The sequence below is a fragment of the Pristis pectinata genome, chromosome 2 (assembly GCF_009764475.1).
Source record: "Pristis pectinata isolate sPriPec2 chromosome 2, sPriPec2.1.pri, whole genome shotgun sequence".
NCBI classification, from domain to species: Eukaryota; Metazoa; Chordata; class Chondrichthyes; order Rhinopristiformes; family Pristidae; genus Pristis; species Pristis pectinata.
In genome coordinates, this window is record NC_067406.1 from 109,804,940 (window position 1) to 109,825,728 (window position 20,789).

General features: G+C 42.3%; 1 protein-coding gene across 3 annotated transcripts in view; it reads right to left on the bottom strand.

Annotated features, from left to right (window-relative positions):
- The window catches only part of marchf1 (membrane-associated ring finger (C3HC4) 1), a 398,492-nt gene that overhangs the window by 342,954 nt on the left and 34,749 nt on the right, over nucleotides 1-20,789 (bottom strand). Inside the window, exons 1-2 of one of the 3 annotated variants that reach the window (XM_052041691.1) lie at nucleotides 19,317-19,369; nucleotides 17,282-17,341 (exon numbers count right to left, since the gene is read on the bottom strand). The exons of the other annotated variants lie outside the window; for them this stretch is intronic. The gene's annotated coding sequence lies outside the window, so the exon portion shown is untranslated. Of the gene's footprint in view, nucleotides 1-17,281; nucleotides 17,342-19,316; nucleotides 19,370-20,789 lie in introns of those variants that run through there. 3 annotated transcript variants of the gene reach the window in all.

A 20,789-nucleotide genomic window follows, 5' to 3' on the forward strand; every position in this document is an offset into this window, starting at 1 on the left:
CAAATTGACATATTGAAAGAAAATGTTTCATATTACAGGACTCAATACTACTCACAGAAAAGTCATAGCCTTTGCCTATCAGTTTCCACAATAAAACCATTCTCTGTTATATGCTTAATTTTAGGATTTCAGATTAATTGTTAATAGATTACTAGAAATAAATGTGCCAAGAACGGAAGGATGAAATCAATCATTTGAAATTCCATTTTCAACCTTTTATTGGAGGCAGCAATCCAATTAATTAATTCAATTTATGAAACATGGATATTAACTACAGTTAATGACTTGTCACTACTAGATCTATAAAAATATAACTATGATCATTGAATAGTTTACCACATCATGCATATAAAATATTCCCACCAAAGGCACGGGTTCAATTTACAGCAGAACCGGTTCTTGAGAGTTGAAAATCACTTCCTTCAAGGATTAGATACTGCATTGAATTCTCTCTTGGACTGATTTTAGTTACCTAGAAAACTAATGAGATTTCTTCTGGATGTTCTTTTTCTCAAACAGACAACGGTTTTCTGACTGTTCTTTCACCTTGCTTGGTAGAAAGTGTGCAGGTTTTGATAAACAAGGTTTCGTAATTCCATGGGGCAGGCTGAATGGACACAAAGATCAGTCCCTGTGCATTATTATTGCATGATATATGGTTTAACATTACAAACTTAAATAAGCTTAACATTCAGCTATTCGATGGTGTTGGCATACCATGGAATGGAACTAATCAGATGATCTTATCATTTTATCTGCATCAATTTCCAGCTCATTTTCCAACTACATTTGGCTACTTCTGTAAGAAAATAACTTTACCAGCTACCATAATCTAACCTGAAAATACGTTTAATATAAAATCTATAGCCGAGTGCAATTTAAACACTGCACCTGTTCTGAAGCTCCCACGTATTTTTCATGTCAGAAGCAATATGGCTTTATATTCTCACTCTGGCATATTTGCTTCTGTTGATTGTTTGTGATAACTATTACACTGAACAATAAATTAACGCTTCAAAAATTTACAATATTTCCTACTGTAAAAAGTACAGAGCAAACAGACTATTCTAACTGGATTCATTGCTGTTAAAAATGGAGGTCTTTCTTCCTCAGTAGCTTTTTTTCCTGGTGGTCAACCAAAAGAGCGGGTTTCAGTCTAAGATTTTCCTCCATGGTTAAAATGTGCTGATGGTATAATTGAGTCTATGTCTGGAGAATTTTGCTCAGTATGATTAGCTCTGGAACTTATTCTGAAAAACCTTTCAATAACATGACAATGTTTCATGAAATCAATATGAATCTCCACAAAACCCTCAACTATGAATTCAGCAATGCAAGTCTGCAAAGTCTAAGCCCAAGCCCAAGTTCCATGTCAGATATGTATGCGGCACCTGAGCTTTGTTTTTGTCTGTGCTTCTCATTGTAATTTTTACCCATCCTATCAACTTTTCAAGGTGAAAAAGGTTGAATTCTGGAAGCAAAGTTCCAAGCAGACTTTACAAAGCCAATGATTGTTTTTTTTTAACTGGCTGTTTTAACACCAACAAACATCAATTTATATTGCATGTGTAGTGCTGTAAAACAGTGCAAGAACTGCACACAAGTATTATTACTACACAATTCAGTACACACAATTTTGCACTGAATCACTTAAGAAAATATTAGGCCTAACAATCAAAGTGGCAAGGTTCAATGAACAAAGAAGAGCTGAGGTAAGGAGGAAGACAAGTTAAACAAGGAAATGCCCGAGTCAAGGACACGGACAGCTGAACATTTAGGGTAGGGCGATTTAAAAAAAAATTGTGGATGCTCAAGGCACCAATAATTGGAGAAGCCCATAAAATATTGGAGGGGAAGGAGTACTGTAGCACTGAAAGAGGTTACATGGTTAACAAGGGACAAGGACATGAAGGTTTTAAAACAACCATGAGGAGAATTATACAACAGGACAGTATTTAAAAAGGAGCTGACATGATTAGGTGAACACAGACGTGCTGGAGGAACAGAACTTAATGCCAGTTCAGAAACAGATCACCGAGTTTCACAAAAGGGAGATGGAAGTGTGGAGCCAAGCCAGCAGAGCATTAAAATATTCTAGTCTACGGGTAATAAATATACAGATGAGAGAGTCTGCAGCAGCTGAGCTGATGCAGGGCCGCAGATGAAGTTACAGAGCTGAAGGAAGCTCGTCCTGATGATAAAGTAGATAAGTGGTCAGAAACCCAGAGACCAAATAACACCATGGTTGTAAATAGTTTGGCTCATTCTAAGACAACAACCAGGGAATGAAGTTGGTGGCTCTATGAATGGGAACATAGATAATATTTCAGACTTCCTAACACATAGCTGGAAGAAACTTTTTCTCATTCAGTATTGTATGTCAGACAAGGAATATGACAAATCAAATACAGTGCAGGACTGAGAAGTGCACAGCATACATGTGGAACCCCATGCTGACATGTTCTCATTTAAGTTCAGCATTCAACAAAGGAGCCAAGGACTCCAGGAATGACAATGCAAATGCAGGAACAGAAGTTATTGCAACCAATTCTCTGGTAATGACCAGATGGATAAAGATGGAGTCATACAAGGGGAATTCTACTCTGCTGAATGTTGGAGAAGGATGTCAAGTTCACGAGTGCCAATAGCTACAGGCAATTGAGTAGGACAAGGGACATCACAGTCACATCAGATATTCTTCCAATCCATTGTCGGGATAGGAATCCAACTGGAGATTGAGATGTGAGAGGCATTGAAAGAAATGCATGGATTGGGAGTTAATTTGCAAGGAAAAAAAAGTTTTTTTTTTGAGGGATTATGATATATATTTGGTGAGAACAGGTTCAACATCCAAGCTGAGGGAATCTTACAAATATAAATGAACATGGTGATCAGGAAGGGAAATTGGATCACCTGGATTTTGGTGGGAATTGTACTGGAAAGTTGCAGCAAGAAAAAGGCTTTTGTTTTTATGGATTAAATTCCAAAAGGCATTCAAACATCATTAAAAGGTGAATACATTTTCTTTCCTATAATGTACACGTATTTTCCAGCAATCAAATAATAGTGGCTTGCTAATAAACTTAAACGAATAACATCAGAGTCATTAACTTTCTATGCAGGCAGACTGCCCAAGTGCATTGGAAATTGTTGTCACCTTATGGATACCATCATAAAAACTGATAACTGAGTAAAGTCATCCATGAAATTAACAGATAATGCTGATACTCATACAAATTATTGAAGTATATAAAATGATGAGAGGCATAGATAGGGTGGATAGTCAGGAGATTTTTCCCCCCGGGGTGGAAATGTCAAATACTAGAGGGCATAGATTTAAAGGTAAGAGGGGGAAAGTGTAGGGACCTGGAACATGCTGCCAGAGGAAGTGGTGGAAGCAGATATGATAGCAACGTTAAAGAGACATTTACACACGAACAGGCATGGGATGCAGGGATATAGACAACGTGCAGGCAGAAGGGATTATTTAAATTGGCATCATGATTGGCACAGATATCGTGGACTGAAGGGCCTGTTCCTGTGCTGTTCCATGTTCTATATTAAATTTAGGCAATTTCAAGAGAACCATCTAATCCCTATGTTAAGCTATTAAATACTAGTATTGAGGCTTATAACCTTTGAATGGCTATCTGGTATTGTCTACCTACTCAAATTCAAATCCCAGGATATGCTTTACTATAAAGTTGTAACATCTGAGAGTAAAAAAGCTGAGATAGGGGAAATTACAATGAAGTAGAAAGAAGTGACAGAGACATGAAACAAAACCCTCATACCTATTTTCATGTGGAAAACAAAACGACTACAACGTAGGGAATCAGGCAGCTAGAAAGAATGGGTAACAAAGTCATTAGCAAGGAAAGTCATATTGTGCCTGGCAAGGCCAAGGAAACAGGCAACCGAGGGTGCAGGTTTTTATCTCTATTGAGGACCAGCTCCAATCCTCATTTTTCCCATTTCTGCAGAGCTCATGTGAGCAGACCACTGTGAAAAACAATACCGTGGTTGCAGGATACTGTGACACAATAAATTCTGCAGATGCTGGAATCTGGAGCAATACACACAAAGTGCTGGAGGAACTCAGCAGGTCAGGCAGTATCCATTGTGGGAAATAAACAGTTGATGTTTCAGGCCAAGACCCTTCATCAGGACTGGAAAGGAAGAGGGCAGAAGCAAGGATAGGAAGGTGGGGGGGGGGAGGGGGGGGGGGAGAGAAGGGGGAGGAGCACACGTAGGCAGGTGATAGGTGGGATCAGGTGATCGGCAGGTTCAGGAGAAGGGGGGGAAGGTAGGTGGGTGGGGGAGGGGGGAGAGGTAATAAGCTGAAAGATAGAAGAGGCAAAGGGCTGAAGAAGAAGGAATTTGGTAGAAGTGGGCCGTATATAATGGAATAAAGGACGGAGGAGGGGAGGAGAGGAGAGGAGATGGCCAGGTCATCAAGGTGGGGGAAGGGAGCCACAGGAATAAGGGAAGACAAAGGAGTGGGGGTGGGGGGGGGGGGTTACTGGAAGTTAGAGAAATCAAGGTTGAAGACTCCAAGGCAAAATACGAGGTGTTGTTCCTCCAACCTGCACCTGGCCTCAACGTGGCAGTAGAGGAGGCCACAGATAGACATGTCAGTATGGGAGTGGGATGTGGAATTGAAGTGGGTGGCTATCAGGAGGTTGTCGCTGTTGTGGCAGATGGAGCGAAGATGATTGACGAAGCGGTGACCCAATCTGTGTCAGGACTATATAGTGTATAGAATAGTATAGAGAAGACAGAGAGATCTGCTCTTCAGCAGCCCTACTGTGGTCTTCACTCAGCTCCTGGTAGTGGTACGAGTGTCTTTGTACTAGTGCTGAGCTGGTGTTTGGAGCTCTGAGCAAAGTAAGTAGGGGATAGTCCTTGTTCCCCCTCAATCAATCCATCCTTCAGTGCAGTGTGACCACTGAAAGTAGTGTGCCTGCTATGAATGACTAAGAATGAATGATATGTGCAAGTTGTCCATGTTTCTGAAACTGACCACTGGGAAGATCTTCCGATGGTTTAAACACCCAAGTGCATGTGAAGAGAAATTACTCCATTTCCATTAAGGAATATTTGTGCATTGAAAATGGGGAATTTTAACTGCAAAGTGAGTGCAGTGGATGAGTACCTGGCCTTTGAAATCTGAAGTGGCACCGAATGCCCATATCTAGTCTGCCTGTTCCTTTGGGCTAAGGAAAAAGGTAGATGAGGTGTCATCTTGTGGATTAGGGAATGTTGTCACATAGATAATGCAGCAGTGAGCAGCAAACTATGATACATGGTACATTATCAGCAGCTGCAGACTGGAGTGATACCAGAAAGTGAAAATTGAGGGTGACCTTAACATTGACTGTAACAGGAGTCTAGGCATGTGTGCGAACTTGTAATTAAGGTTTCATGTGGTCACAGATCCGACTGCTTAGCCCAGGTAGACTTTGGTCCTCCGAGGATTGTGGATAAGAGCACGGCTCCCTGTGAAGCCTGGCTGGAAAAATGTTCTGTGCCCTTGCACATCACCTCAGCAGGGTCCCCACTGGTGCCAGTGAGGGGTCTGATACTAAGGAAATCAAGGAATATGAAGATGAAGCAGATGATTTGCTATGATTTTAATCCAATGTCAAACCAGGTTTGAAGAAATAAGTGACCTGTTCCCATTTGTTTCTTGTGTTTTTGTGGATGACATTCCTTTCAGAGTAACAGATGGTGATGCTTAATACCAGAGGTCTACTGAGTATATAGCACCTGGAGAGATGCTTTGGGCAATTTGTTTACATGGATTCATTTCTATGACAGTCGAGTGACCATACAAATGATTTGATTCTTATAACCAACAGCTAGATTTTATTACATGTTTAGCTTTGATTGCTTTGCTTTTCTGTTCTTACATTATCAGACTCTGGTGAAAATACTTCTGCTCTCTGACTCACTCTTAACAAAAGTTTTTTTTGTTGCAAAAAAATAGAAAATGCTGAAAGTACTCAGCAGATCAGGCCACATCTGCAGGAAGAGAAACAGAGTGAACATTCCAGGTTGGACACCCTTCATCAGAATTATAATCTGACCTGCAATGTTGACTGTTTCTCTTCCCACAGATGCACCCTGACCTGCTGAGTATTTCCAACATTTTCTGCCTTTGTTTTAGATTTCCAGCAGCTGCAGTTATTGATTTTCATGTTTATTGTTGTTATTTTGACAATTCTGTATATCACTGCTCAATGATTATGCATTTCCAGGATTTCATATATACCACCATGCAATTAATTTATGCTCAGCTCCAGTCTCCTATCAAAGCATTCATACCTGCTTAAAGTAAAACAAATAATGGGGCAAAGTCTCCGATTTCATGCTCCACTAGAAAACAGTGTTGGAAAGGGAAGTGCAGACCTGATCACCAACTCCCAAGTGCGAGGTGTTGCATTTCAGGAAGACAAATGAGGATAGGACTTTCACAAGTGAATGGTAGAGCCTTGGGGAGTGTTGTAGAACAGAGGGACCTGGGAGTACAAGTACATGGTTCCCTGAAAGTGGCATTGCAGATACACAGGGTGGTGAAGGCGGCTTTTGGCATGCAGGTCTTCATCAGTCAGGGCACTGAGTATAGAAGTTGGGATGTTATGCTGCAGTTGGGCAAGACATTGGTGAGGATGCATTTGGAATACTGTGTTCAGTTTTAGTCATCCTTCAATAGGAAAGATGCCATTAAGCTGGAAAGAGTGCAGAGGACATTTACAAGAATCTTGCCAGGACTCAAAGGACTGATTTATGGAGAGAGGTTGAGCAGGTTGGAACTTTTTTCATTGGAGCATAGGAGAATGAGAGGTGATCTTATTGAGATGTATAAAAATCATATGGGGCATAGATAGTGTCAATGCACACAGCTTCCCCCCCCCCCCCCCGCCCCAGGTTTGGGGAATCAAGGACTAAAGGGCATAGGTTTAAGGTGAGAGGGGAGAGATTTAATAGAAATCCGAGGAGCAACTTTTCCACCCAGTGGGTGATCAATATATGGAATGAGCTGCCAGAGGAAGTGGTTGAGGCAGGTACATTAACAATATTTAAAAGATATTTGGAGAGGTACATGGATAAAAAAGATTTAGAAGGATGTAGGCCAAACGCGGGCAACTGGGACGAGCTTAGATGGGAATCTTGGTTAGGATGGACCAGTTGGGCCGCAGGCCTGTTTCCATACTCCATGACTCTATGACTCCTGGCCTTTCGATTACAAAGCCCTGCTAGGGCCACCTAATTGGACCCCACTGTCATCTTCATTAATAAATTGTTGCCCACATTCAAAAATCAATATCACTTACTTGGATTTCTGCAATGATCAGATGCCCTGGTTTCTACGGAAGGTCATCAGAACCCTCAGTACAAGTTGTGTTTATTTGTATTTCCATTGTCTCTCTACAGATCTTCTGTCCAGGGAGGGAACAAAGAGAATATCTGAATTCACTTTGCTTATCCTATTCTTCCTGTATTAACCATTTGCTGCCCCAGGTTTAGGGCTTGGTATTGATATTCCCAGATAAGGCAGTTCTGACCAAATCGGATAACTGGTCTGAGCATTGCCCAGAAGTTTGCCAGTGCTGCTTAACATCTTAACTTGCAACAGAGTTGCTCAGTGGTATGTCAGGAAGACCCACTGTGATTCCAGCTGGAAAACACCGATCACACATGCCCACACATATTTCTTTCCGGAGATGGACGGAAACATTTGGTGAGGTGCCACCATGTAACAAATCACAGCAGCTCTGATACACAGATAGCAAATGACAAGCAGAAGTACAGTTATAACAAATACCACTTACATCATTCTAGCTCAGCTCTTTTCCCAAAACATGCAGAATAAAAACATCAAAGTACTCAACAGGGGACTTATTGGGCTAAAAGTTAATGTCTGTTCAATGATACACAAATGAAAATTAGTACTTCCAGAATATAATGCAATTTATGGGGTAAAGTCACATCCCCTCAATAATTCAACTGAGCCCTTCTGGTCTTGAAACATACTTGTACAGATGACTTGACTTCTGGGCTAAATATGTATAGGATGACACTACCCACCAAGCAACACTCCTTTAGAGTTACCCAGGGAATTAGGTCACCCTGTCCTAAAGTGCACTTGTCATTGGGCATTCCCAGAACAACCAGAGATGTTCATGATGATAAATCTCTGTTGCAGTATTGTTTAAAGGAGATGCTTCCAAACAAGCCCCAGACCAGTTTTGAGACCCAGCTCATGTAGTTGGCCTTTAAGTTAATTACTGACCAGCTCTCCTCAGACCCTCCATGCCCTTCCACGATTCCCCTAACTACTACATGACAACTTCAACCCACATCGCAACCACCAGTCAGCCCCCAACCAGGCAGTGATCCACAATTTTTCCTCGAACCCCAGGTTTTGATGTACTCCTATTTCCTGCCTCCAAGAGCACATCCAACCCCCAATTCTCTTTCTCCCATGATCTTGTCTCGGGCTCCAATCAAACACATGACCTCTTCAATAATAATAACCCTTTCCAACAAAACATAGGCATGTTGTATGGTTCATAGGAGGAATTTAATCCAAAACCCAACTATTCTTATTGGTTTCACTGTGCCCATGTTATAAATAGGATGTGCATTGTACTTCAGAAGTACAATATTCATTTGCCCATTCCAAGGCCTATTAACAGCACAGGTCATTTGCACCCAAGTAGGCCTTGACTGGAAAGCTGAAGCTTGCTTTGGCGTTAGTTACAAGGTGCCACACTTATCTGATCCATTGTCAGAGAGTTATTATCTGACAGCAAAGTACTTTTTCAATATTCCATTAGATCTTCACTCCCAGCTGCCAATCACGTGCGTTTGCCTGCACCCAACCCCTCCTGGACATCACCCATAGGCATTTCCATCTATCCTCCCCAATCGGCTCCAGGAATCCCACTCCAGACTCCGATTAGGAAAGCTAGTCCCACACATAAACGTCACTTTCCTAAAACATCACTTTCCTAAAGCAGAGGTAGATCAAGCAAAAACAAAGGCAGTATATACCAACAAGGACCAGACTAATTACAAAAGAATCAGCATGAAAGTGTAAATTAAAATAAAAGAAGCAAAGAGAGCATATCGGAAAAGATTAGCTGCCAATGTAATTGGGAATGCAGAAGTGTTCTACTGGCATACAAGTAGCAAAATGGTAGTACATGGAGACTATTAGGAACAAAAATGGGAACTTGCACATGGGCACTGAGGTGTTACAATATTAAACGAGTACCTTGCGTGTTTTCACCAAAGAGAGTGTTGCTAAAGTAAAATGAAGGAGGAGATAGTCGAGACATCAGTTCCATTAAAAACTGTTAGCATGGAAGCATTAGAAAAGTTTACTGAACGTAACATGGGTAAGTCACCAGGACTGGATGCGATGCATTCAAAGATTTGGAGGGAACTTTGGAAGGAAATTGTGGGAACACTGACCATTATTTTCCAATCCTCTTCAGATATGTGGGCGATGCCAGAGTACTGGAGAATGGAGAATATTACTCCCTTGTTCAAGGAAAAAAAGGAAGCAAGGATGAGCACAGCAACTAAGGCCAAACAGTTTAACCTTGGTGGTAGGAAAGCCTTTAGAAACTAGATTACAGGCAGCATTAATAGTCCCCTGGGGGAAAATGGATTTGTTAACACAGATGATTTGTTAGGGGCAAATCATGTTTGACCAATTCAATAGGATTCTTTGATGAGATAACAGGGTAATGAGGGCTATGCAGTGGATGTGGCATACATGGATTTCCATAAGGTTTTTGATAAGATGCCACACAGCCAGGCAGATCAGCAACATTGAAGTATGTGACATAGAAGGTACAATGGTATTGTGCATAATAAGTTAACTAAGTAACAGACAATAGAGGGTTGGGGTAAATGGTTGTGTTTCAGACTGAAGGAATTTGAATAATGGTGTTCCCCAGGGATGGGTGTTAGGGCCATTCCTTTTCTTAAACTATATTAATAACCCAGATTAGTGGTAGCAAACCACAATATGTAAATTTGCAGATGACACAAACATCACAATATTGTGAACTGTGAAAAAGGATAGTGATTGTTAGGTTCGTTATTTATATAAATGATTTGGATGCAAATACACAAGGCTTGATGAGTAAGTTTGTGGATGACTTGAAATTAGAAGGTGCTGTTGATAGTGAAGAAGGTTATCATAGATTACAGGGGGTGGGGGATCTTGATCAGTTAGCAAAGTGGGCCGAGGAGAGGCTAATGGATTTCAATACAGATAAGTTTGAGGTGATGCATTTTGGAAAGTCAAACCTATTCTATGAATAGTGGGGCACTAGGGAGTGTAATGGAACTTGGAGTACAAGTGCATAGTTCCTTGAAAGTGGTGCCACAGATAGACAGGGTGGTGAAAAAGACGTTTAGCACACTGGCCTTCATCAGTCAGGGCACTGAGTACAGGAGTTGGGCATTATGTTCCTGTTGTACAGTCGGTGATGAGGCAGCAACTGAAGTACTGTGTACAGTTTTGGTCACCCTATTATACAAAAGATGTCGTAAAACAGAAAAAGGTGCAGGGAAGATTTACGAAGACGTTGCCAGGACTAGAGGGCCTGAGTTTATAGGGAGAGGTTGACCAGGCTAGGTTTTTATTCCTTGGAATGTAGAAGAATGAGGGGTGACCTTATAGAAGTGTTTAAAATTATGAGAGGCCTGGATCCTTGACTTTCTGACCAAGAGACCACAATCAGTGAGGATAGGCAGCAATACCTCCAGCACGGTAATTCTCGACACTGGTGCCCCACAAAGCTGCATCCTCAGCCCTCTACTCTACTTCCAATATACTCATGACTGCGTGACCAGACTCACTCTAACTCCATCTACAAATTTGCAGATGATGCCACCGTAGTAGGCCGTATCTCAAATAATGATGAAACGGGGTACAGGAAGCAGATAGAGAGCTTAGTGACATGGTGTCATACAACAACCTTTCCCTCAATGTCAACAAAACGAAAGAGCTGGTCATTGACTTCAGGAAAGGGGCTGGTGTACATGCACGGTGCTGAGGTCGAGAGGGTTGAGAGCTTCATGTTTCTAAGAGTGAACATCACCAATAGCCTGTCCTGGTCCAATCACGTAGACGCCACAGCCAAGAAAGTTCACCAGTGCCTCTACTTCCTCAGGAGGCTAAAGAAATTCAGTATGTCCTCTTTGACACCAATTTTTAATCGATGCACTATAGATAGCATCCTATCTGGATGCATCACAGCTTGGTATGGCAACTGCTCTGCTAGGACCGCAAGAAACTGCAGAGAGTTGTGGACACAGCCCAGCACAGCACAGAAACCAGCCTCCCCTCCATGGACTCTGTCCATACCTCTCACTGCTTTGGTGAAGCAGCCAGCATAATCAAAGACCCCACCCACCTGGGTCATTCTCTCTTTTCCCATCAGGCAGAAGACAATTTAAGTTAGAAATTTAAGTTAGAGGGATATGTGGGAGGAAGGGGTTAGATAGTCTTAGGTGTGGTTTGAAGGGCGGCACAAAATGGTGGGCCGAAGGGCCTGTATTGTGCTGTATTTTTCTGTGGTTCTATACAGGAGCCTGAGGGCACATACCACCAGGCTCAAGGACAGCTTCTACTCCACTCTGATAAGACTGTTGAATGGTACCCTTATACGATGAGAGACTCTTGACCTCACAATCTACCTTGTTGTGGCCTTGCACCTTATCGTCTCCCTGCACTGCACTTCCTCTGTAGCTGTGACTTTACTCTGTACTGTTATCGTTTTTACCTGTACTACCTCAATGCACTCTGTACTAACTCAATGTAACTGCACTGTATAATGAATTGACCTGTACGATCGGTATGCAAGACAAGTTTTTCACTGTACCTCGGTACAAGTGACAATAATAAACCAATACCAATAAAGTGGATGGTAACAGTCTTTTCCCCAGGGTAGGGGAGTCCAAAACTAGAGGGCATAGGTTTAGGGTGAGAGGGGAAAAATTTAAAAGGGACCTGAGGGGCAACTTTTTCCACACATAGGGTGGTGAGTATATGGACTGAGCTGCCAGAAGAAGTGGTTGAGGCAGGTACAATAGTATCATTTAAGAAGCACTTGGATAGGTACATGGAGGGGCAGGGCTTAGAGGGATATGAACCAAATGCAGGAAATTGGGACTAGCTGGGTAGACACCATGGTCGACATGGATTTGTTGGGCCAAAGGGCCTGTATCCCTGCTGCATTGCTCTATGACTCTATTGATTGCAGCAGGATATAAACAAGCTGGTGAAATGGGCAGACACATGGCAAACGAAGTTTAGTGCACAGTGAAGAGATGCGTTTTGGTCTGAACAATGAGAAGCAGCAATATAGAATAAAGGATCCGGTTCTTAAAACAAAACAGGGCACAGAAGCAGAGGGACCCAAGGATAAACGTGCACAAATCACTGAAAGTAGCAGAGCAGTTTCAGAATGTAGTTAACAATAGTTTAAATATAGAGGCTGCTTTCAACAGCCAAAGATCTATTAACCAAAAAAACATGAATTTAAGGTAAATAGGAAAATGACAGAAGGAAACAGGAGAGGGTAAAAATTTACACACCAAGTCGTGATCTGGACTTCACTTCCGGAAAGGCTGAAGGAAAGAGATTCAACCAACCTTCCAAAAAGGGAATTGGATAACAATTGGCGAGGAAATAAGTGAACAAACCATGCAGAAAGTGCAGTGAGACACAAGAAATTCTGCAGAAGCTGGATGCATCTGGAGCAATACACAAGAAGCGCTGGAGGAACTCAGCAGGTCAGGCAGCATCCATGGAGGGAAACAGTCGACGTTTCATGCCGAGATCCGTCATCAGGACTGGAAAGAGGGCAGAAGCCAGAATAAAAAGGTGGGGGGGTGGGGGGGGGGGGGTGTTGGAGTACACGCAGGCAGGGGATAGGTGAGATCAGGTGATAGGTGAATTTAGGTGAAGTGGGGTGGTCGGACTGACTCCACTGGATCAAATAACATTCCAGGATTCCATGAAAAAAGGGTGTAGACGATGATTGAAAGTTGGGGATGGGACAGAAATTTGGTGGTCTCATCCCCAACTTTCAGTGTTTCCACTCACAGCCAGACGTATTTGGCAAGGCCTCCTACCACGACAACAGTGCAGCAAGAAATAAAGATAGTTTAAAAAAGAGTGAGAAGTTTTGTCAGGAAAGACACAAACTTGCTTTGTAAACAGCTGGAAGAAGAGCTTTTGGGAAGGGATGGGCAGGGAACCAGGGAAATCTACAAGTAATCTTTATTTTAGGCTTGCTGGGTCAGTAATTTCAAGGTTAATATGTTAATGGTTACAGATAGTTGTGTTGTTTAGGAAACTGGATAAACATCAGAGGAAGAAACATTTGCAAGTACATGGGGATAGCATGGAGGTGTTCCTAAAGAGGTGGTTCACTCTTCAAAAGAAGCACCCAAGACACAATTGGTCGACTGCCCTAATTTTATTCTATGATCCTATGCCTCTATTGTTCAAAGCCGACAGAAAATCCAGCTTCTTCCAGCTGTCACACGCAATCTAACCATAGGCTTTCAGTTACAAACAATTGTGTGAAGTATAAATTAGTGTAACATTTTGATATCTGCAAACTGCCCTCGTGTTTTATCCTGAATATATTTATTCTTGTGGTCACGGTGGAGTTTCCAGATGAAATAGGAGATCAACAACTGATTTAACCCTGCAAGTATATCAAGATATTGTACCAGACTGCTTTATTCAATTTGGCTGTCCTGTTCATGCAATTAGTACAGAAGATTGCACACAATATAACAGCTTTCAATTGAAAGAACATTCTAGGGTGTGGGACACGTCCAGAAGGTAGCATCTCATGACCAACCAACAAGAATGCATAAAATGTATAATCCTTCCAATATTGCAGCATAACTAGGTACCAACTAATTTCCAAAATGCCTTGGAAAAAGCCAGCAGCTGCTGACAAAGCATGCTTCTTAGCAACAAAGGCACATCAGTGACAAGAGTTCCTTAAATAAATATTTGAAATGCTACCCATTAGCCAGTTTTATTTATGCCCATTTTTAATTTCATTCTGCTGAGTGAGAAAATCATCAAGATACAGTGAAACTTCATTATCCATTAAATGTCCCATTCTTTCCCCACTTTATGGCCTGCTCACAAAACAAATTTAACCAAATTAATAACTGGAAAATGACTTCAAATGAATTATTGTCCTGACTGGTCTTTTAGTTCCATCTGCGCAGATTGAGTAGTTAAATACAAAAAAGGTCCGTTTTTAATTTGCGACATTTAAAGCACAAAAAAAAAAAATCGCCATTTTCATGTAATCATTTGTGTGCCTTATTCAGAGGATAGCCGCAAAAAACAACCTTTGATTTCGAAAGGATCAGAGGAGGAACAAAAATAGATCCAGTCGCATCTATTTCTTGACAGCAAAATAAAAGGCAACTTGAAGGGCTCTCTGGCTTACACTGTTGTAGTTGATTATGTGAAGATTTAAATTTGCCTAGTAAGTGCATAACATTCATTATAGCTGCATGTGCAGGTGAGCAGTTAAACACAAACAAAACAAAATCCATTTTAATTTGGGATTTAGCTTTAAAGTGCTGTAAATTATATATGTTATCAATTCAGTGCCTTTTTGAGAAACTGTCCACAGAAAAGAACTACGATAGCAGAATGAGTCAGGGAAATAAAAAAAAAATTCAGCCACGTTGCTCATTTTACAAGTAAAAGATTACAACTGTGTAAGGATCTCTGCATGTGATGCTGCAGTGTTGATTGTGTGGACATTTGCCCAGGCACTTGAAATATTTGGTGAGTAATGTCCATTACAGCTAAATTTAAAATGTCGTATCATTTCATTTCTTGAGAAGATATGTATCAAACTGACATTGTTTCAATTTACGTTGTGTAGTGGACCTATGCTCAAAATATCTTGAGAGGAGTTTGTAGTGGAGAGATTAGCAATCTCCTGGAATATAAATATGCATGAACATGTTGCAGACCACCAGCCATGAAGCCACAACCTTCTCCTTGTTTCACTAAACAAATGTAACAGCGATGCAAAATGCAGAAGATACCAACCACTGCTTGACATTTTCAACATTATGGCCGATATAAAATGCATAACAAAAAAAAAATCACACATTACACAGCCAATATAATTTTTAAGACTACTTAAATGATGCATTATAAATTATTTATATCTTCAAACAAATACAAAGAGCTTTGAGAAAAGAATATCATATGCTAATAAGTGCTTAGTGCTAAACGGCATAAGCGCATTAAAGGTCAAACTGTTGGAACGTCTTCACAGAAGGAAGAATTGCACAATGATACAATGATTCAGTGAAGTCAGAATGAGCTCTGGTTCCACGCATATTTTTCCATAATTATCCAACACTTCAAAATTTTCATCAAGTAGTATGTATTCAGGTGTTATCAATGTCAACTACAGATCCACATCTATGCATATGTTCTTATGTACATAAAATGGGAGGATTATTTGATTGATGATACTTGGAGTTCATTTTAATCAATCCAGTAAGCAACAGAAAACATGCAATGAATGTAGGATGCAGCCCTCCTATACATACAATTTCAAGTATTTTTGGAAGAAAATGGGTTCCTCAAAAAAAAAGGAATTTTGCATTTTAATATATTCTTCCGGAACTAATACACAGTGAAGTGATACTATGGCAGAAACGAATGGTGAAATCCCACAGACAAGGAAGAGGAAATGGGTACCATTGTCATTAAGAATGGAAACTTGACAATCAGAAAGAGAAAGCAGTAAAGAAAATGTATTTAGTTTATTTCCAAAATACTCTTCAAATGTTAAGGCAAGGGATTTTACCTACCCTCAGCCTGGTACATATCAACCACCACTCCAGTTAGTGGTCTGCCAGTAATTTAGTTGGGCTATCTCAGTTGGCAGATAAGGTACTGCTTAAATCAGATGGAAAGTTAAAATAAGTACAAAGATTACTTCCTACAGCATAAATAGATTCTGATGTCCTGTAAACCACAACTTGAGCAGCTTACCCACCATGACCACTCAATTCTGTTAAGAAGATCTTGCAGGAACCCTCCTCTACTGGGCCACACACAAAAGGAGTTCAATCCCACTCACTATCTGCCTCACAAATGAAATCCATTCCCTGGCGTTTACATTCTATGCCCCAAGGCCACCTCCACGCTGCCAAATTTCATCCCATTCTCCCCTTTTCCAAAAAAATGTAATCTCCTATCCTGGCCATCTTGTAGGTGTACCTTTGTCTCAGTAAATGGTAACATTACCATACTCACTAAGCTCCATTCAAACCACCAATTCATTCATTTCTTAAGCTCCATGTGTTAGTTTCCTAAATGCATAATTGGGGAAAAAAAAATCAGTCTGCCCCCGTGCTCGAACACCATCTTTCTCACATTGTTTATCTTAAAAAGTTTCTTATTTGGTGTAATAAATGTTATTGTTCCCTTTATCTGGATTACCCATTTCAATGTTTATCTCTGCTCTTATCCCTCCTTTTAAAATCCCAAGTATTATTTTTGCTGTTATTTTTCTTACTGCACTATCTGCCCAGCATTTATTATTTCAAAGTCCTGAAATTCATTTATGGGTTGTGAATAATGTTGACCAGGCCACTATTTATTTTCCATCCACAATTGCCCTTCTGAACTGATGTATCCTTTAGGTGGAGGTATGCCACAAACTAGGGTGGGGAGGCAATTCCAGGATTCAGACCCAACAGCAATGAAAACCCTGTTTTTCCAAGGCCAAATGGTGTGCAACTTGGAAGAGAACATCCAGATTCTCATGTGTCTCTATCCTTGTCCTTCCTGATGGTGACCACAAATTAGGGAGTTACCAGATGTGTTTGGCAAAATAATTAATGTGCAGTTTGCAAATGGAACACACTGTGCACTGGCGGTGGATGGAACACCAATCAAGTTGCCCAATTTGTCCAGTAAAGTGTTGACTTTCGAGTGTTATTGTAACTGCACTCATTCAGGTAGTGACTTGAAGATAGTGGGAGGCTTTTGGGGTGTTAGGAGGAGAGTCATTCTCCTTGGGATACCCAGCTTCCCACCCGGTTCATAGGTTTCTGGTGAATCCAGGATGTGGATGGTGGGGACTTGGTGATGGTAACGTCACTGCACCTCAAGACTTTCTATTGCTGGCAACGTTTGTTGTCTACCACTTGTATGGCATAAATGTTATCGTCCACTTACCAGTCCATGCCTGAATGTTGTTTAGACCTTGCTCCATGGGGGCATGAAGTGATTCATTTTCTGAGGAGTTACAAATGAAGTTGATTGGTCATCAGTGAACATCCCTACTTCTGATCTTATGATGGATGGTCACTGACACAGCAGTGCGAGTTCCTTTGTATGAGACATGACTCCAATCAGTGGACTATTTTCGTCTTGACGCTTCCCCTTGACTTCATCTTTATCAGGGCTCCGTTGATGGTACACAAGTGTCAAATGCTGCCTTAACTGCTAGACTCTTGACCCCAGCCCAGATACAAATCGTGCCAACAGTAATCTTATTTCCAAGTGCTGTCCCTGTAACAGTACCCACCTTCTCTCCTGAGCCACAGTCAATCCAAAATGGTCTATCCCCATGGTAATTCACACATGGTTTTTGTAAAAATCCAGGAATTTCTGGCCTCAAAATCTGAACCTGGAGTTTCCTTTACTACCCTTTAAATGGGGTTGAAACAGCAATGTGCAATGCAACAACATAGGTTTTGAAAAGTCCCATAAAGATTGTGATCTTCAATTGCAAGGTTCCCAGAACAACATTAACTGTTTTCCCTGTGTAATGCCACACTGATGTCAGTTTCAGAATGCATTGATCCACTGCAAGATCTCACTGCAGCTAACGTACAGCCTCACAGCCATGATCCCCACAAGCAGCCCTTAAAAAGGGACATAGGCACATGACTCGCAGCAGACTTTCTGCTGCAGGAGTGTGCCAATTCTTCAAAAATTGTTTCTGCAATGATGGGAGACAAAAAGGAGGATTCTCCGAGGGGATCAAAGGCACTTGGACAAATTGGTGGTGTTTGCAAGAGAACATCTCCTCCTTGCTGACAATCAACACAGGGTGTGTGCTTAGCCCACTGCTCCTCTCTCTACACTCATTACTACTTGGCTAGGCACAGCTTAAACACCATCTATAAATTCGCCGATGACACCATGGTTGTTGGCAGAATCTCAGATGGTGATAAGGAAGCCTACAGGAGTGAGACAGATCAGCTGGTTCAGTGGTGTCACAACAACAACAACCTCGCACTCAATATCAGCAAGACCAAGGAGCTGATTGTGGACTTCAGGAAGGGGAAGTCAGGTCGTCATTGAGGGGTCAGCGGTGAAAAACACAAGCAGCTTCAAATTCCTGGGCGTCAACATCTCAGAGGATCTACCCTGGGCCCCAACGCATTGAGATGCAATCACGAAGAATGCATGCCAGCGGCTCTATTTCATGAGGGGTTTGAGGAAATTTGGAATGTTACCAAAGAATCTTGCAAATTTCTACAAGTGTATGGTGGTTGCGTCACCGCCTGGTATGGAGGCTCCATTGTGCAGGATCGAAAGAGGCTGCAGAGGGCTGTAGACTCAGCCAGCTCCATCACGGGGCACAACCCTCCCCACCATCGAGGACATCTTCAAGAGGTGGTGCCTCAAGAAGGCGGCATCCATCATTTAGGACCCTCCACCATCCAGGACATGCCCTCTTCTCATTACTACCATCGGGGAGGAGGTACAGGAGCCTGAAGACCCACACTCAGCATTTCATGAACAGTTTCCTCCCCCCGCCATCAGATTTCTGGACGGTCCATGAACTCTACCTCGTTATTCCTCTTTTGCACTCTTTTATTTATTCATTGGTAACTTATAGTAATTTTTATGCCTTGCACTACTGCTGCCGCAAAACAACAAATTTCAAGACGTATGTCAGTGATAATAAACCTGAGGAGGCACTCCTCAGCCACAGCCAAGCACTTCTGGCAGGATGTTGCCACAGGAAGGTCTCTGCCGCCAGTAACACCATACAAGTAAATGCCTACACTTTAGTACAGCCTGCAATGCAGACAAAACTCCATGCATACTCTGCCTGCTCTTTTGGGCTGAAGGATAAGTAAGTGATAGCTTCCCCACTAGGATTTGAGTGATCTCCCTAAAGCAGCAGTGAACACAAACTGTGAATGGAGCAAAGATCAGCAAAAGCAGTCTGGAATGATCCCAAGAGCCACTATACCTTGACTTCTGGAAGTGAAGCAGTCCAGTGACATGCGAGAGCCTTCATTAAAGGTCACAAATCTCAGTGAGGACTAGCTTAGCCTGGGCAAACATTATTCCTCTGACAAATCAATAGTGTGGATGGGTCACTATAAGTTCTGGGTGAATGAAGTCCTGGGTGATGACCTCTATGTCTCCTCCCTACTTGGCATGCATGGCTGCTTGTGCAATGCCCATGATTCATCCAAAGAAGCACTGGATAACAACATCATTGAAGATGCAAAAAAAAATAGTATCCATAGATGTCAGTGTGAGCGATGCATTGAGGAAGCAGTGAGGCTAGAGTGTTGTGCAGCAGTCTGGTAAAGAATTTTGTTTGAACACTGCCCCTTTAAATTACACTGTTTCAGAGGAAACAGGGCTAGTAAAAGCTGTTGGAGACACAAGAGACTGCAAAAGCTGGAATCTGGAGCAATAAATATAAAGCTGAAGGAGCTCAGTGGGTCAGGCTGAACCTGTGGAGGGAAATGGACCGATGTTTCAGATTGAGACCCTTCATCTGGGCTGAAGGATTGAGGAGAGATAGCCAGTATAAAGATGTGATGGGAAGGGGCGAAGTAAAAGCTGGCAAGCTATAGGTGGATTCAGGTGAGGAAGCGTGATAGGCAGATGGAGGACTGAAGAGTAGAAAAGACGATGGAGGCTGGGAGGTGATAGGTGGAGGCAACAAAGGGCTGCAGATGATGGAACCCAATAGGAAAGGAAGGTGGAGCGTGGAACCAAATAAGGGAGGTGGGGTGGGCAGGTGGGAAAAGTGTGGGGAGGAAACCCAGTGGGAGGAGCATGTGTAGTTGATGGGCAGGTGGGATGGGTGGAGGAGGGAGAAGAAACAGGATGATGGAGGGCTGGGGGGGAGGGGGGGGTGGAGGGAGTGCGTAGGAGGAAGTAGGTCGATCAGGTGGAGAGAGAGAAAGGGACAGAGGGGGAGCAGTTTACCTGAAACTGGAGCATTCAACATTCATGCTGTCAGGTTGTAGACTACCCAGGCGGAATATGAAGTGCTGTTCCTCTACTTTGAGTTCAGGCTCACCCTGGCAGTGGAAGAGGCCAAGGACAGACAGGTCAGTGTGGGAATGGGGACGGGAATTGAAATGGCTGGCAACCCGGAGCTCCAGAAGGCCAAGGTGGACAGAGCACAGGTGCTCCACAAAGTGGCCGCCTAGTCTGCGCTTGGTCTCCTCAACATAAAGGAACCGCATCGTGAGCGCCAAACGCAATAACCAAGGTGCATGTAAATCTCTGCCTCACCTGGAAGGGCTGCTTAGGGCCCTGGATGGTGGTGAGGGAGGAGGTGTAGGGACAGGTGGTACACCTCCTACAGTTGCAGGGGAAATTGCCTAGGCAAGGCGAGGGATGGGTGGGGAGGGATAAGAGGATTGTTTTTTGTAAGACCAGTGTGATTAAAAAGGAAAAAAATCACATGGGAGATGAA